Source organism: Podarcis liolepis (genome assembly GCF_965112155.1).
Source record: "Podarcis liolepis genome assembly, chromosome: 10".
NCBI classification, from domain to species: domain Eukaryota; kingdom Metazoa; phylum Chordata; class Lepidosauria; order Squamata; family Lacertidae; genus Podarcis; species Podarcis liolepis.
This window is the reverse complement of record NC_139562.1, coordinates 52,425,663-52,438,994: the sequence shown is the minus strand read 5'-3', so window position 1 is coordinate 52,438,994 and position 13,332 is coordinate 52,425,663. Positions and strand designations below refer to the sequence as shown.

General features: G+C 44.8%; 1 long non-coding RNA gene across 2 annotated transcripts; it reads left to right on the top strand.

Moving 5' to 3' along the window:
- Positions 1 to 523: 523 nt before the first annotated feature.
- On the top strand, positions 524 to 5,428 carry LOC310688129. Of its 2 annotated transcripts, XR_014516793.1 has the most exons (4): positions 1,520 to 1,572; positions 2,274 to 2,441; positions 4,421 to 4,578; positions 4,834 to 5,428. It is a non-coding gene; the product is annotated as an uncharacterized lncRNA (long non-coding RNA). The 2 variants fall into 2 exon arrangements; XR_014516792.1 differs by having other exon boundaries at positions 524 to 2,441.
- The last annotated feature ends 7,904 nt before the right edge of the window (positions 5,429 to 13,332 follow it).

Genomic DNA, 13,332 nt, shown 5'->3' with positions numbered 1-13,332 from the left:
CAAGGCCTCCTCTTGACGACGAGTGTGTGACATCACAGATGCGCAATGCGCATCATGTGCATGATGTCACACGCATGCTGTACCACTGAGCCCCACAAATCTTCGGCCCAAGGCAGCACCTCTGATTCTGCCTAAACCCTCTAGAGCTTCCTGGGTTCTCATCCCCTGGTTAGGAGGTTTTTCAGTTCATGAGTTAGTTCCGGAAAATCTTTAAGCATTTGATAATGAGTTCAACTGCTGTATGAAGCACTATTCCCTTCAACATTAATGTGCAGGGCAATTTCCACTCTTACCAGCGATAATGACTTTGGGTCATGCTACCACTTCTCTGTTAGTAAATAAGTTCAGGTAAAACTGAGGAACAGCCGAGCCAACTTCTTAAGTGTAACTTCAAAATGCAGTTAAATTGAGAATCCACTACTGTGTGTGGTGCCATTTGTTGCATGGAAATAGAAAACAAACAAACACATATTATTATTATTATTTATTCATTTTTTACATTTCTATCCCAATTTCCCCCCCATGGAAGCCAAGATGACATACTTGTGGTTTCTGCACCCATCAGTGCTCTAACAAGACCCAGACCTGTTTAGTTTTGGCAAGGTAGTGGCAACCTGTGCCATCATTTAAACAATATCCAGAAACCAGATATTATTAATTAAGTAATCTCTATACTGCATTATATTTTTAAGAAATATTTCAAAGCGGTTTACAGCATATGAAACAAATAAAACACAAATAAAACAATCTGAAGAAAGTTAAATATAGAGCATACAGTCAAAACAACATAACAGAAAACTAAAATATTATCTTAAAGATTTCAAAATAAAACATTACAAAGGAGGTCAACTACAGAATACTTATTTATCATAGTAGGGCTGGTGAGTGTGGGCCTCGCCCCCTAGGCCAGGTGGAAAGGGCCTTGTAGGGAGCGGCCTTCACGCCCCACAGCCGGGCGATGTTCCTCTGGCCTCATGAGGAACCTCTTCAGTAGGGCTAGTGAGTGTGGGCCTCGCCCCCTGGGCCAGGTGGAAAGGGCCTTGTAGGGAGCGGCCTTCACGCCCCACAGCCAGGTGATGTTCCTCTGGCTTCCTGAGGAGCCTCTTCAGTAGGGCTGGTGAGTGTGGGCCTCGCCCCCTAGGCCAGGTGGAAAGGGCCTTGAAGAGAGCAGCCTTCACGCCCCACAGCCGGGCGATGTTCCTCTGGCCTCATAAGGAGCCTCTTCAGTAGGGCTGGTGAGTGTGGGCCTCGCCCCCTGGGCCAGGTGGAAAGGGCCTTGAAGAGAGCAGCCTTCACGCCCCACAGCCGGGCGATGTTCCTCTGGCCTCATAAGGAGCCTCTTCAGTAGGGCTGGTGAGTGTGGGCCTCGCCCCCTGGGCCAGGTGGAAAGGGCCTTGTAGGGAGCGGCCTTCACGCCCCACAGCCAGGTGATGTTCCTCTGGCTTCATGAGGAGCCTCTTCAGAAGGGCTGGTGAGTGTGGGCCTCACCCCCTAGGTCAGGTGGAAAGGGCCTCACAGCCGGGTGATTGTCACTAGACCCCTCGCTAAGTTCATATTGAAATGTAGCTGATGGTGTGTACCCTCAGCAAGTAGAGTACTTTAGGTTTTACAGGAACACAGGCCCGTAGCTAGGGGGTGGCCAGGAAGGCCCCCGCTGGGGGCACAGACCCCCCCCCCGCAAAATCGGCTTTAAAATTGTCCATAAATATGTCTACAAATAAAAATATTGATTATTGCCTCATAAGAATTGAAGGGGGGGGGGTTGGAAGAGAGGCAGAAAGAAGAGCTAATTTGTCTGTGGCTAGGGGGCGCAATCTGGACGGTTCTGCCAGGGGTGCAAGATCACCCAGCTATGGCACTGCTTGGATGCCCCCTTTATCTATCTTTTTGTTGGGATAGATTACAAAGGCAGGAACCGTATAGTTTGACTGCTTCCTACAACTTCCTCTCAGCTGACCATCTCCAGAGTGCAATGCTCTTTCTCCAACATTGTCTCTATGGAAGGTAGCAAGTGAGTTATCTGCATACAATCGAGAACCTTGGATCTGAAGGGGTTAGGTCGCTTAATAATGAAAAAATAATAATACATTGGTCTTACATTCAAACAAAGCCCAAAGGAAAATTCAGGTGACTATGTTTAAAAATGTGTAGGGAGCCTGTGAAGATCAGTGCTCAACCAGGAAGGGTGAACTGATCACCCTTTTCTCACTCCTGGACTGTTCTTCCACCTTTCGTGTTGACATCATCTGATTCTGATTCTAATATTCTCCTAGCCCCTTCCTCACATTCTGCAGGGTTACCGTAGAAACAGCAAGAAACAACTTTGCATCATCGCTATTCCGTTGCCCACTTCTTACCGGACGCTCGATCAGTAAGCAGTGCGAGGAGTTCTCTCAGCACTCTCTATTTGTGTTACTTCAGCATTCCTATCAACATGGCAGGTAGGAAATTGTGCCATCGTGATGTTCACATGTTCCGCTTCATTGTCCCATGAAGCAGACATGGAAGCCAGCTGAGAAGGTAAGGGTTTATAGCTGGGGAATGGATTAAATCATTAGAGACGGTAACATACATACAAGTGGATGCTATGATAGACAGCAAAAGAAAAAGGAGAAAGGGAGATGCCCTTAAAAAGCTACCCCAGTTAGTCAAGGTCCCAGTACCCCGCATGGGGCTTAGATAAGACATGACTAAGGCCCATTCAATGGCCTTCAGTGGGACTTAGTCTTGAATATATCTTTCACTAGATATGCCAATAAAGTCTGAGGCTCCTTCAAAATCACATTTATTTTTGGTACTACTGTCAATCTACATTGCACTTGTCCAAAGCAGCTTACAAACCAAGAGTTTCCAGGCAGCAACAACACAAAACATCAGTTTGGGAGGAAAAGCAGTAGATAAATAAGTAAATATCCATGAATGATCCATATTGATCCAGAACCAAAAGCACTTTGGTTAGATCAGGCTTTCTCATCCTCGGCCCTCCAGATGTTTTTGGCCTACAACTCCCATGATCCCTAGCTAGCAGGGCCAGCAGTCAGGGATTATGGGAATTGTAGCCTCAAAACATCTGGAGGGCCGAGGTTGAGGAAGCCTGAGTTAGATTCTGTTCTCATGTGAGAGCCTAAAATAGGAATTGTTCTTTAGATGAATGATAGTCTTTGTTTCTGTTGTAACCCCTATCTCACTGAATTATAGAAACAGGTAAGCATAACAGGTGTAAGATTTAGCCGGTGCCTGTGACTTCACTAGGTATCCAGATTAACCTAGTCAAATTTGGGGGGTACCAACCAGGGGAGGAGTGTATCGTAGGGCTTGTTGTGACTCAAACTTGCCATAACCTCAGTTACTCTTCTCCTAATGGATGTCTTTTCTATCCTGGCACCTTCAGTTAAGGCCAACTGCCCATCACTGCATCATAACATTCTCTGGACAGTTAGAATCTTGGAGGTCACTGTGGTGACAGCAGGAAACGGGTTCACATGACTCCAGCTCCAGGGGCTCCCACTATGGATGCTGACTATGGAGCAGGGTGCATTTGAGGGCCCCTTGGGGGTATCACCCTCATGTTTTCCCTGAAAAGAAGGGGAATAACAGAGCATCTTGAAAGACAGAATCTGTTATTGCAACAGCAGCAGGACAGGGCGATTCATCCACGGAAGAGAGAGGGAGAAGATGGGAGAAAGATTATTTCTCAATGGGATCGTAAGCAACTGGCTATCAGGGCGTAACAGAATACAGTGGTACCTCGGGTTAAGTACTTAATTCGTTTCAGAGGTCCGTTCTTAACCTGAAACTATTCTTAACCTGAAGCACCACTTTAGCTAATGGGGCCTCCTGCTGCTGCCGTGTCACCAGAGCACGATTTCTGTTCTCATCCTGAAGCAAAGTTCTTAATATGAAGCACTATTTCTGGGTTAGTGGAGTCTGTAACCTGAAGCGTATGTAACCTGAAGCATATGTAACCTGAGGTACCACTGTAACAGGAAGACGTCAAGGCAGCAAAAGAAGGCCAACCATTAGGATCTTCCACAACCCTTTTCAAAGATCCAGTCGTTTAGAACCTCCAGCAACAGGAGCTGGGGAAAAGACATCTCTCCTTGCCACTGCACAGGGACTTTGCAATGGCCACACCTATGAATCAGTTATATAGACCACCTCACCTCCAGCTAGTCCAGGTGCAGCCTCCTGGGCTTGGACCCATCCAGTCCTGGCCTCTCTACCTCAAAACAGGTCTTTGAAACCTGGAAAAGGTGGAAAAAAGTAAAACCTAAATTATCAAGGGGTTGGAGTAACTCCCTTATGTGGAAAGGTTGGGGCCTTTTAGTTTCGAAGGAAGAATGCTCTCTGTCAGCCCTGGTAGTTGTATTAATTCTAGAACCATTAAAAAGCAAACTAATCAATGTTCTCTCTCATACAGGAGTGGTTGCAAACAGAAATGAACAAGATTCAGGCCTCTTTGCAGAGAATATACATTTATGCACCTCTGACTGTATCACAGCAGGCAAAATACTGTGTACAGAATTGGAACAGTTCTCCAGGGTCTCAGGATTGCAAGTTACTTTTAAGAAAGCAGAGGTAATGTTTTTCATACACCAACCTATCCAACAGACTTTTATAGCAATGTTGAAGATTCCAATAGCCAGGGAAAGTTTTAGATATCTGGGGATACAAATTACCCAAAATTTGAACAAGTTGTATCAGTTTAATTATAGTGTGGTTTGGAAAGCTCTAAATAGGGATATAATACATTGGAATAAATTAAGACTCTTCATTATGGACAAACCAGTTGCATTTAAAATAACGATTGTACCTCCATTTCTTTTCTTCCAGACTTGGGTGAACGCGTGAGATGGAGGAGGACCCTGGAACCTATCCCTGAGGGTTTCAGAAAAAGCCAGCCTGCCTGTGGGAAGGAAGATAGGGGAGACCAGGCCATAAAAGGGATATGCATACCTAGCCCCCCAAAAAGAACCCCCCAAAGAGAAAATAATACAAGGCCAAAAATGAAGCCAAAAAGGTGGAGAAAGGGGGCACCCGAGGGAACAAAATAACCCTTGAGGAAAGGCCTAAAAAACACACTGAAAGCTTTTTTCGGCTGGTGCCCCCTCCCCTAGCCCCCCTCCCGGCCGAAGCCATCAGCCCGATTTGGGTGGAGGCTGGCACCCCTTTCCTTTCCCACCCATGTGGATTACCCCAAGCCGTCAGCAGGACCATTTGGCTCGCATCCACATAGGTGGGCAACCATTTATCACCTTTCCCTCCCTACCCACTGGAGACCCCTGCCCAGCATTGCTGGCGGGGGTCCCACCCTACCTGACCCGCCACCCTTGCCCACCCCCAACCCTCCATATTGCCAGACACCCAGCCCTCTGAAGTAACACCTCCAGCCCCATCCCATCCAACCCCAGCCCATCAGGTGATTAAATACATACGAAGCCTCTGGAAAATATGAAACATCAAGTCAGGGGATTCCCTCCATTGACCAAGGTGAATTTGTGCCCACTCACCACCTTCACCCCACCTCCAAAACCTTCTGGCAGCGAAACAGGAGAATACTGACAACTAAATAAGAATCCCATCCACTCAGAACTCCTGTTTCCTGTCTTAACTCTCTCTGCCACTGACCTCATGGGCAAAATACACATGGATTGATACTAGTACAATTGCTGACTAGACTTAGGAGCCATGCTTTCTACCTTGGGTGAAAGCCATCTAAACCCAAGTAAAACTTGCTAGAGGTAAGACAGGAGCACCCAGAGATACCTTGGGAGCTGGAGCAGGCAGTCCCCCCTTGGTTATGGGGTACCACTCAGTGGAGTAGCTAGAGGGGTGTGGGAGGGATGGATTGCCCCAGGCAGCTCTGGGCCTGCAGGGCGCCCAAGCTGCCGCATCCATCCCAGGCGCCCCCCCCCAGCTGGTGGGCACTCGGAGGATGTGATGCCTCAAGTGCCCTGCAGGCCCAGCGCTGCCTGATTTGGGGGGCGGGGGGGGGGTGTGTGAGAAGGTGTTTTGTTTCATTTTTACAGTTCTCTCGATTTTTACTGCATTCTAAAAGTTTGCCAAACGGATATGCCCACCCTCAACCCATGTTCGGTGCCATCATCTGGGAAGGAAGGGGCTATGCTGACCCGTACAAAACTGGAAATGACTCTTCTAAGATCATTTAATCATTGACTTTGTACTAGAAATTATTTAATTTGTATCTGTAACTGGATTCTGTTATGTATGTTTACGATTTCAAGAATTAATGTCTCACTGCAAGGAATGAGTGTGGATCTTTTGATTTATTAGATGGATTGAAATATGGATTTTATCTGCCATGTGACGATGTCCTGATATGTTTCAGTTGAGAATCTGAAATGCTGCTATATGTGATGTGTATATTTATTGCCATCTACTGGCAGAAATGCACTTCTTCATGCCCTTAAAATATGTGCTGCAATATTTTTTCCGTGGCATGGAAGCATTTCTAAAGATGTTAGAGTCAAAGCAAAACAACCAAACCAATTTATATTTTAAGAAGCAATGCAACAAAGTAAGATGCTGAATTTCTGCACTGTTGGCTCTAGATTTCACCAGGTTGATGTCTAGAGTTGAGCATTCCATTACCTTTTAAATGCATGCACCCTCTTCCCTAGCACTGATAAGGGCTAAATCAAATGTAACTGCAGCTATTTACTGGAGCTAATTTATATTACAAAGAAGCTGGGCTAGTGGTCTTCCCAGTTGATTCTCAAAATTCATTGTAAAGCATTAAAACCATCAAATATTATGCTTAGCCAGCGACTTAAAAGCCATTACAGCTCATAAAAGCAGAGATGATGGTGTTCCTGTAGTTTTTGTTTCTGTGCTCATTTGGAAATCAGACGCACATCTGATAAAATATACCCCACTCCTCTGTAAACTGCAAGAGCATAGACCCTACCCAGAGCTCAAAGTAGATTCAACAAGCCTGAAGGCTACCCGCCTTACAAGATCCTGTGGAGGCTAGAGATGTGAAGCTCCACGCCCCCCCAAAAAACCCAGAAAAATTGGGGGAGTTTTTCCTAATTTTTTATTATTCGTTTCCAAAAACAAACAAACAAACAACCTGGGGAAAAGAAACTTAGGAAAATGTGGAAATCCCCCCCCCCATTTTTTTCTTATTTCCCCATGGACCTTCACATCTCTAGTGTAGGCAGAATGGTCAACACAGCTCAGTCCTCCATCATCTTGCTGCTGCCCCCCAAAACCTGCTGGCTGAGAAGGGCACCTCACTCCACCTACTGGTAGGACCCATAACACTCAGTTCTGAAAACTTTATGGTAGTTAATGCTTTTGACAAAGACAATTTTGCTATATACATGTCCCTCGCTATTCCTACCTTGTTGCCAAAGACTAGTTAAGGGAGATTTTCCTCCCTTTTGCCAAATGGAGTTTGCTAGACTGATGGAACAAGTACCTTTTTGCATGCCTGCACTGCTCAGAATTGCCGCATTCACTGTGTCTTTCTATACAGTATTGCCTATTCAGGAGTAAGATCCGCTGAGTCCAATGGCACTTTCCCCCAGGTTAGTGGCTGCGATCCTATACCCACTTACCTGGCAGTAAGTCCCATTGAACTCTCTATTTGAGTTGCTGCAATAATCGAGCACCACCAAGAAGCCACTCTCAGCTAACTATAGAAAGCATAATCACCCAACAGATCTATATCCAGCATTATCTTCATCATCACCATCAACAGCAACACATGTGTATCTTAGCCTTCCTTCAAGGAAAGATGGTTTTCCTGTTACCCATGTTGTCCTCACAACCCTGTAAGGTATGTTTGGCTGTGAGGTTGTGACTGGCCCAACATCACCCAGTGAGCTTCATGTCTGAGTGGGGATTTGAACATTGGCTTCCAGATACTAGTTCAAGACTCTAATCACTACACCACACCGATGAACAATGGATAGCTCAGTTGACTAGAGCGTGGTGCTGATAACACCAAGGTTGCAGGTTCAATCCCTGCATGGGACAACTTCATATTCCTGCATTGCAGGGGCCTGGACTAGACTAGGAAATCCTCAGGGTCCTTTCCAACTCTACAATTCTATGGTTCTATGACTTGGGTGCCTGGAAAGAAATTTTGTCAGGTACCCAAGTTATCTAGCTTCTATTTATGCCAGGCTATTTATGCCAGGTTTTGAATTTTGGTCTTGAGAGCCCCATGGAGTGCAAGAAGATCAAACCTATCCATTCTTAAGGAAATCAGCCCTGAGTGCTCACTAGAAGGACAGATCCTGAAGCTGAGGCTCCAATACTTTGGCCACCTCATGAGAAGAGAAGACTCCCTGGAAAAGACCCTGATGTTGGGAAAGATCGAGGGCACAAGGAGAAGGGGATGACAGAGGACGAGATGGTTGGATAATGTTCTTGAAGCTACCAGCATGAGTTTGACCAAACTGCGGGAGGCAGTGGAAGACAGGAGTGCCTGGCGTGCTCTGGTCCATGGGGTCACGAAGAGTCGGACACAACAACATTAATGCCAGGAATGCTATTCATCCTTTTCATTGGTCTTAACAAAGTATTTGAGACAACTTAGGGAATTTAGCAGCACAATCCTAAGCATATTTACCAGAAGTAAACCTCATTGAACTCAAGGGGACTGATTGTCTTCTGACTAGACATACATAGGACTGCGCTGTAAATGTATGCAGTGCTGCATTTTAATAGCAACTGAGAAAGGGCTTTGGGGGGGTTGGAATTCTGAAAATGGCCATTCATATCGATTTACAGGTGCAGGGGGTTTGTGTCTGGGGTGCTGCATGCTTTTAGTGGTGGAATAGGAAGATGCCGCATTAAATTATAAATGTAAAAGTTAGGCTTTTGTTTCCACTTCCTGAAAATCAGGCAGACTTGCTGATACGACGTTTTTATTATGGTTAGCTGCATTTATTTTGCATCATGTCAACATACATCAAGGGAATCGGTGACCCATTTTTTGAAGGGAAAGAGAGACTCTTCGAGTGCATGTTTTCCCAGGGGTCCTCCCTCTCTGTATCTGTGCCACATTGCTTGCCTTGATTTCTTAGAAGGAAGATGCTCCTGAAGTCTTTGAAGTTCTGAAATTCTAAAGAGCTGAAGGAGTTCAGCAGTTCAGCACAACTGATACATCTATGCATAACTTTTTTCTCAAAAGACCACCAGCCATACACATCCTTTCCCTTCCCTTCCCTCTTCATCACCCACCAGCTCCTCTCCTCCAGCACCCAACCGCTGCCTGCTGTACTCCCTAAACCATACCCTCTAACATTTCTCTGATGATGATGATGTTGATGATTCCCCACCCATCTGCCTCTGGGAGGCTTCCAACATATATAAGAACATAATAAAACATTAAACATTTTTAAAACTTCCCTATATAGGGCTGCCTTCAGATGTCTTCTAAAGGTTGTATAGTTAACAACAACAACAACAACAACAACAACAACAACAACAACAACAACAACAACAGCAGCAGCAGCAGCAACAACAACAACAACAACAACAACAACAACAACAACAACAACTTTATTATTTATACCCTGCCCATCTGGGTGGGTTTCCCCAGCCACTCTGGGCAGCTTACAGCACATAAAAAATTGTAAAACATTAGACATTAAAATTTTCCCGATACAGGGTTGCCTTCAGATGTCTTCTAAAAGTCAGATAGTTGTTTATTTCCTTGACATCTGATGGGAGGGCATTCCACAGGGCAGGCGCCACTACCAAGAAGGCCCTCTGTCTGATTCGCTGTAGCTTCACCTCTTGCAGTGAGGGAACCGTCAGAAGGCCCTTGGAGCTGGACCTCAGTGTCCGGGCTGAACGATGGGGGTGGAGACACTCCTTCAGGTATACAGGGCCGAGGCCATTTAGGGCTTTAAAGGTCACCACCAACACATTGAATTGTGCTTGGAAATGTACTGGGAGCCAGTGTGGGTCTTTCAGGACTGGTGTTATATGGCCTCGGTGGCCGCTCCCAGTCACCAGTCCAGCTGCCGCATTCTGGATTAGTTGTAGTTTCTGTGTCACCTTCAAAGGTAGCCCCACGTAGAGTGCATTGCAGTAGTCCAAGCGGGAGATAACTAGAGCACGCACCCCTCTGGGATGCACTTATCTCCTTGGCTCAGGGGTTGTATAACAGGGAGGGTTGGTTTCTAATAAGAGCAGGCCAGCAGACAGCCAAATTTGAGGGGCATTTGGATTTAATGGCTGAATACAAGAGAGAATGAAAGATGCTGTCTCGCATGCAAGAGGAGCAGCACCAGAATGAAGCAGATAATGTCGTTTTTGTGCAGTGGCACCATGCATTACAAATTTAGGGAACTCTGCAGGAACTTAAAAGATATACAAAGTGATTTGCTAGACAATAAGATCTGAGTTCCTAAAAAGCCACCAGTGTCGTAATAGAACTCTGTGTACATTTCCAAGCTAACCACGGCAAATCTCTTGCTGCCCACCTGCACTGGGATCATTTAAATACTTACAAAATAATAAAGCAAAGCAAGTTAAGCTATGTTCATTGAGCAGTAATCATAGCCTCTGGGTAGAAAGAACCATCAGAGAGTGATTGAAAGGGGAGGGTAATATACAAAGCTTGGATTATTATTTTTAATGTCTTAATGTAGCTACATTTTATGTCTCTTCAATTGAAATAAATGACTCCAGACTGTCAGTATTCTGCAGGAAACATTCAAGTGCACAACCAGAAGTTAAGGCTTGCACACTTAAATAGGATTAAAGCGTTCTGTTTCCCTAGAGCAACAAAGGCGTTTTCAAAATTGACTTTTGTGGTTTGGAAAGTGATGGGGAGGTGCATTGATAAACATGGGGTGAACTAATGATTGACAGGCAGACATGTAAACACCCTGTAAGGAAGTGAGGATGAATGCTCATTGTCATATAACTGCCCTGTAAACAAATCAGAATGAATGCCTGAGAAAGAGCAGACATTGTCCAACCACCAGGCAAGCTTTGGGCAAGCAAATCAGGATGATTCCTTGGAGAAGCCCCATAAGAAATTGAAATATTCTCAGAGTCCTGAAGTGACTTCATTCTCTTTATTGCAGCTTGTAAAACAGTGGTTGAATTGCCCCCCCAACCTCAGGCTTTTATAAACATTATTTAGGGAAACTATATGGAGCCCACCCAGGAACTTAAACAGGAGTGTGTCCTGACAGAGCAGATGAGAGAAGAGGATGTTGCAGAATCTTGGGCGCCAGAGATGGAGGGACTTTTGGCCCAGCAGGAAAATGAGCCTTTGGATTTGACAAATGAACTTGGAAAAAACCAGATTTGGAGACAAAGTTTGGATTGATTTGGAAATGGGGGGTTGGACTGACCCCCCTATGCAGGGATGTTTGGACTTTCCGAGTCTGGCAATGGGCCGTCAGAGGTTTGGAGTTGTTGGGGCTTCCAATTTTGGAGGGAATTTGAAAAAATACCACATGGAGTCTAGTCTGGACTATGGGAAAGGGGCTGATTTGTTGAAAAGGGTCAAAAACACTACCAAGCTGGAGTTCCCACGAGTGAAAGGAAAATATGAAGAAGAGCTGTGGAAGGGACATGGAAGAGATTTGAAGGCCTTAGATATAAGATCACCAGGTTAATGTGCCAGACGAATGGGATAAAAAGGACTGACAATCCCGGGACCGGGGGGAGGGGACGCTGGAAGAAGATGGGATTGTTTTTATTTCTTTTTTCTATCATTAGGAATGTTTTATAAAATTGATGAACGCTGGAAAAATGTTGAAATGAAATTACTTGGCTCTTGTAAAAATGTTTAAAGAATTAGGTAAAAAGGTAATGATTATGAGAAGTTGGTAAAAATAAGATTTAAGTCTTAAGTTTTAAGGTTTTTTATAAGATAAGATGAAAATAGAGTAAGGTAATGTAATGACAGAATATTCTGAATTATGGAAAGGATTTGCTGCGATAATTATTAATTAAGATACAAGAGATGGGAGGAGGAGGAGGTCATGGAAAGAAGGTAATGAAAGCGGAGAATTTGAAAATGATGGTTTTCTTTTTTCTTTTTCTTTTTCTGTTTTTGTCTTTTTTCTTTGTAATTTTAAAAAAATTCTTTTTTCAATAAATATCATTCTAAAAAATAAAATATAAACATTATTTACACAATGAGTTCCGTCTGATTGGCTGATTCTGCTTCCCTCCTGGAGCCTGATTGGTCTTTTCCTGCAGGCCAATCAGTTGTTGCATTCTAGGATCCTACCAGCCTAATAGGCTGATTGACTTCTTCCTGGAGCCTGATTGGTCTTCTCCTGCAAGCCAATCAGTTGTTGCATTCTAGGATCCTACTTGCCTATTGTTCTAGGATCCAAGCTTAGTAGATAACAATTCCCACAGTTACAACCACCACCACCACCACCTTGGCACTGAGGAGAGCCTTTCCTGTGGTAAATGCTTGATGTGCTGAGCTTGTAGCTATGGGGAGAAGTGGGAACTGCCTTTCCTTAACAATATGCATCCACACATGAAACAACCACTTGGTCTCTCCAGCCTAATAGCGCTCCAGAAAATGTACTCTGAAATAAAAGTCGCTTCAGAGGAACTTGTCAAGACACTGCGCTGTTTACTGCTTATCTTTGGGGGTGGATGGTTGACTTGGTGTATATTATCATGCCTGCCTTCCTAACATAAGAGAAAGGGGACTGAAAGAAAATGCAAGGAATGAATATAAATATTACAATAAAAAATAAAATATTGTTTTCAAATAATATATTGCCTACTTTTTATGCCCTTTAAAAACAAATGTGTTGAGCGGCACGTGCGCCCACGCATTTGTATGCAAACGAACACGGTGTGTGTGTGCCAAACTGAGTCTTTGACCTAGGTGAAAGAAAGCCTAGTTTTGCCCCTGAGTTTGTGTGAAAAGGTGCAAGGACAGTGTGCTTTCCTGCTTTGTCCTTCTCCAGGCTGTGCAGCACGGAGTTGTCGCTTATAAAGAGGCAAGCGGTCGAGCAACGCAAGTTCTGCTCAGGCCAAACGGAACGTGTTGAAAGATGGCAACAACAGAGTGAGAGCGTTTGTGGCAACAAGCTCAGTGGTGGATAGACACACCCGCTCAAGGAGACAGATCGAGCACAGGTGGAGAAAAAGAGACCTTTCGGGGCCAGATTCTTGTGAACGGCAATCAGGCGATAACAAGCCAATGTTGTATGTTCATTATGTAAATGGAAACAACCCATCTTTGCAGAAAAAGAGGGCAGCCTTCTGAATAACAGTGATAAAAACGCACACACAATCCTGATGCAGGAGTCCTGGGTAGATTATGGGGAAAGGCCAGGGGGTGAGCTGAGGTGGGGGAGA